Raw genomic sequence first — 5366 nt, forward strand, 5'->3', positions numbered from 1 at the left:
TAATACATATTTCTTTCAAAATAGTTAGGATTTTCTCTGACTTCAGCCAATAAAATTTATTTGGTAAAAGTAATCATTTTTATTTATGCGCTTTAAAGAACGTTTTGTAGAACGTTGTTTAAACATTGGTATATTTGTTTAGAGATTCTTTTTGGCAAGACTTTTAACATGTTTTTCTAAAGCACATTCGCGGTTGAAAATTGTTGACAACAATGTTTTCAAAATGTTGAAATATTAAAAAAAAATTATAATAAATGGTAACAGCATTTCTTTAGAGTGAATATATAATGTTAATAACAATTTAATTTTAGCAGTTTAGAATATAAACATTAATTACAGTTATTTAAAAATAGATGAAAAGTTATAAAATATGGCGTTTTGATTGTAGGGATAAATTCACGATTGACATGGACAAAGAGTGATGGAGTGGACGCGTGAAAAACTTGTTTAATTTACATTTTTAAAGTTCTGCAATGCCAGGGAAAATTAATTTTTAATGTTCATATTAATTTCGCAATCGGTGTGCCTCAACTCAATAATAAAAATAATGTTCTACAATATACGTTTTATCTTTTTATTCCAGGGTGTGATGGAGTGATTAAATTATTTTTCACCTTATCAACTTAAAAAGCTTATCAATATTTCGTCTTTTAAAACTCCATTAACATTATTTATTTATCAGTGATATACAATTTTAAAAAATGACACATAAACCAGGGACACACATTTAGAGTTTTTGGAGGCAGTACTATAAACTTGACTGCATAAATATAACATGTATAACTGAGTTATATATTTCATATATTTAAAAAAATCATCAGAGCCAATGATAGAAATCAATTTTTTGATAGTGCTAATTTCAAACATATGTGCAGATGTAGAGAGCGGCGCGGGCTACACTAGTACTTCTTCGACTTTTATCCAGTGGCACACATATTGGATTTAAGTGTGGCGGAGCAATCGCCTTTGTTTTGAACCAGTACTCTACCATTTGAAGGATAAAGCAAAAAATACAATAAAAAATAGGATCACAGTCAAGTTTCTTTTGAGAAGCTCAAGTAGTTATAAGAACATTTATTAAAAGTATTTAATGTAATAAAATGGCATGGAATGAAGTGCAATATTCACTGAACTATCGTAAAGGTTGGGAATAGTGTAGTGAGGTGATTGAAAAAGAGGAAGGTGCTTGTCACGAGTAACAGCTTGACGAGTGACGATGAGTGAAGCATGAAGAAAATGAACAGGGTAAAGTGAGATTGAACTCGCGCGATGTATGAATACATCCTAGATGTTTATGCGAGTTACGTAAGTCGCTGTTGAACTACATCACACAGAGACCATGTGCCTGCCGCTGGCGCTCCCGAAATAATATTCTCGTCGACGGTGAGAACGAGGCAGCCCAGGCAGTCAGCAGCACGGCTGCGCTGACATCGTACGGCTACGGCCTCATTACATAATTTCCGTAGTACTGCTGTCGGTAACTTCCAGAGCCCGAGGAGGGTTTGGAACAAGTGCATTAGGTCGAAACTCGCAACCTTTTGAGTTCGGGGAGGAGAGTTAAAGAAGTGGTAACAGGAGGAATATCGAGCGGAAAGGGGTAGAGGCGCGGTGAATAGTAGCAATGAAAGGATCGGTCGTCAGCGAGAGGGTTTTATAGGGCGGAAGAAGATACGGGGCGGAAAGTGGAGGAACGACTAATCAATCCACACCATCGAAAATAATACTCACCGTGGAAGGTCTGCGAGGTGTATTGGTCGAGGTGGCAAGATAAAATTTGATGTCACATACACCGCTTCATCGGGCCTCCACCGCTTTGCTCAATATAATATACTACTCTCAGCGCCTTCAAGGGGCGCGCGCGCACACTAAAAATAAACTTGCTCGCAGCCGTTCCCTGCCGCAGATTCTTCTTTCTCTTCTCCTTACTTTTTACGTTTTGTATCGTGATCGACACATTTATATTGGCGACGACTCGTTTACAAGTACACGGCACGATCTTAAGTAAAATGTAAGAAATTAGGTCACTGTCGCTCTTTTACTCGTACACTTCTGCGACGAAGTCGAGGATGCACGACACAAGGCTGGGTGTATACAAAGAGGGTTAGATTGACAGAGAAGCTAAGGGAAGGAGGTGGGAACTAAAATAGAGAGTGGGCTCGAGTTAAGAGTGAGAGGGGGGGGGGGGACGTAGAACTAAACCAAAAGGCCAAGACCGAAGGACGAAGAGAGGGATAAAGGGTAGATGGTAGAACTTAAAAAAAATATCCCCCCTCTAACCCTCTCTCTCCCTTGGTGCTTTTTTCCCTGATTCTTCACTTTCGGTACCGGTGTTTGCACCAGTACAAACTCTGGTACTAGTACCATAAATTATAATGGTAATTGCACTGGGAGCTCGATGATCAGCACCACTTTCGATGTTCACACTTACTGTCCACGCCCGAATGCTAGTAGGCTCAAAGATCCTTCACAAAAATCAGCTTGAATACAACCTTCTCTATTCCAGCTGTGAGAACCATGCAGTGGAAATATTATTCACAAATACAAGTTGGCATTTGTAATGTCAGCACTGCCTGTATGAGGTTAGAAACTTTCGATTGTAACAATCTCGTGCTTTTGCAAGCGCGATTCACGTTCACGTAAAAGAGATTGAAAACTGAAAGGTCTCTGACGCACAATATGAATTCAGTCAGATTACTCCTTGAAGTCACTTTTCATATAGGTTTCGCTCTTAAAATGATTGCTAGCCAACTAACAGCTGAATTTTCCGGAACTCCGAAAAGTATGCGTGAAAAGCAGGGGGAAGGGGGCAGATGAAAGAAGAGTCACGATTTATTTCCAGCGCGATTCAGTACGCAGAGTATGCGGTACTATGGTTTCTATCAGACTGTGGTAGCTATGTTTTGTGACACACCGGAACATAAAGGCATGCGCCTTCAAATGCCCTTGCGCAGCAAATAACCCACCCATCCACCCACCTATCCATAAGTTTCATCCCGATGACGATGCGAGCTCCCTGCTGCCGCTGCTTCCAACCCCTTGGCTTGGCTTTGCTATACACATGGCGTGGCCGGCGCCTTCTCGTCCTGGGTTTTATCTCCTCGTGAGACGTATTTATATATTAGTGTTAATGCATCCAGTCAAGCAGTATGCTCTAATGAAAAATTCCCGCTACTGTATTGGGTCATTGATAGAATACACCCAAGCCCATTCAAGATCCTGTTCTATACATTTTTAGATTAAGTACTGTTCAGCAGAGAAACATTGTCACAGAATTTTAAAACAATCTCAGTACATGATTATTAGAGTTGGGGTATTTAGAAATAATGCCCCATAAATATTTATTCTTTAGTTATATATTACAAGTACTTATTTTCACATGGGCATTTTTAAAAATCTGAAGAATAATATAATACTTATTAGACGTTTTCATATAGATATGGGTCATTCCGAGTTAACTTAGAAATTCGGCATAGTTTAACTTTGCACTTTAACGTTATGAATTATAATACAGGGTATCCTACCACCTATGCAACCCCCTGTACTAGGTGACAGTGAATAAAAAAGTCCTTTACCAAAAAGTTGTGAGACGCTTAGATTGGATACAAAAAGCTTCAAAGTTTAGCCTAATCAAAAAATTGAAGAGCGACCTTTAGAGAATTTCTGTTATATAATTTATAACAAAACTAGAAAAAAATGAACATTTACGAAACCAAGCAAAATTGCTTTTTGGAAAATTCCTCAACAAAATTTGAAAAGCCAAATACATTTTCTAACAACAAAAGTCACCCTTTTTGATTTCTCTCAGAATTTGTGTTACATAACTTCTAAAAAAGGTTTACAAAATAGTGTAAAGTTGAGAAAAGCACAAAAATGTCTTTCCTGTAATTTTAATAAGATTTAAAAAACTAAACACATTTTTTAGAAACAAAAATAACGCTTTTCCATTCCTCTCAGAATTTCTGCTACATAACTTGTCACAAAACTAATCATAAATTTCAACATTTGAAAAATCCAGTAGAATTGCTTTCTTGAAATTTTTTGAGCAAACCCAACATAAGGTAACATCTTTAATAACAACAAAAATAGCTCTTTTTAGTTTCTCTCTAAATTTCAATCACAGAACTTATAATAAAAGTAACGACAAAACTAGAAATTCGAGAAAATTACCAAAATTTCTTGTTTGAACTATGGTGCTAAAATGTAAATAACAAACCTTTTTCGATTCCTGTCAGAATTTCTGTTACATAACTTCAAAAAAATTGGACGATAATTCGCAACCTTTGCGAAACCTAGCAAACTTTCTTTCTAAAGCATTTTTTACTAAAAATGAGAAAAAAAAACACATTTAATAACAACAAAAGTCACCCTTTTCGGCTCCTATCAGAACTGAATTTATATCATGCTACGCGCTCAGTCTTTTTACTTGACCACATTTGTGCATAGGCCTTTTCAAATTAAAGGTTCGAATATCAACAATTGTAATTTGGCGATTGCGAATTCTCTTTTGTTGAATCTCATTCGGCTTTAAAGAACACTTTCTCATAATGTCTCTTGGGCTTTGTACACGATTAAAATTTTTCCAGGACGCCCAATTTTCTATTTTCTGTTTTGTTCTTTACTTAGTATTAATCTGTTTTTCGCAGCTAAGCAAAAAATTTATTTAAAAAAATTCTTTTCTACGATTAAAACAAGAACTAACAGTCCTATCAAAAAATAATAAATTACAAAATTTGTAGATATTTTTTGGATGGAGGACTATAGGCGAGAAGCGGAATTTTTTAATTATTAATAGAATTTTTCACGATTAAAACGAAAAATATGTAACTTACCAAAAAATAGTGTAAAAAATACATTCACCTTTTTGATGTGAACATTTTCACTTTCCACCACTTTTTGTATCTTTCATAATTCTACGGAAAAATGAACTTTTTTAGTATCATTTTTTCACGAATAAAACGAAAAATATGTTTTGGAGGAAAATGGCATTTTTTATTGTTTTTAAAACATTTTCGATTGGTAAGACCAGAACCATTGGTCAAGAATGGTTGAGCAAGGAATTTGTTGTTTCTTTTCATTCCTTAAAAACATGTGCAATCAATCCAATCTTATCAGTATTTCGAAAGTTATTATGCCTACAGAATACGGAATATAGACTACAGACTACGGACTACAAACTACAGACTACAGGCTACACCAGGGGTCTCCAAAGGTAGATCCTGTATCTACTAGCGATCCCAGCCCAGTAGGTCGAATCTACTCAGTTTCGACCCAGAACTGTCAAAACAGCTTACCTGATTTGACACAGAATAAAGTAATGATAACATTTGTTTCAGGAAATTTTTTGGAGGGATAAGGGTTGATTCAGA

At 36.1% G+C, this 5366-nt stretch overlaps 1 protein-coding gene across 3 annotated transcripts in view; it reads right to left on the bottom strand.

Annotated features, from left to right (window-relative positions):
* Positions 1 to 2866, bottom strand: part of LOC117170201 (plasma membrane calcium-transporting ATPase 3) — a 1035667-nt gene extending 1032801 nt beyond the window's left edge. For 2 of the 3 annotated variants that reach the window (XM_033356794.1, XM_033356796.1), the window contains exons 1-2: positions 2429 to 2866; positions 1729 to 2081 (exon numbers count right to left, since the gene is read on the bottom strand). The gene's annotated coding sequence lies outside the window, so the exon portion shown is untranslated. The remainder of the gene's footprint in view (positions 1 to 1728; positions 2082 to 2428) is intronic. The other variant, XM_033356797.1, reaches the window with a different exon arrangement.
* Positions 2867 to 5366: the final 2500 nt, after the last annotated feature.

This window comes from Belonocnema kinseyi, chromosome 3 (genome assembly GCF_010883055.1).
Source record: "Belonocnema kinseyi isolate 2016_QV_RU_SX_M_011 chromosome 3, B_treatae_v1, whole genome shotgun sequence".
In the NCBI taxonomy this organism is placed as follows: Eukaryota; Metazoa; Arthropoda; class Insecta; order Hymenoptera; family Cynipidae; genus Belonocnema; species Belonocnema kinseyi.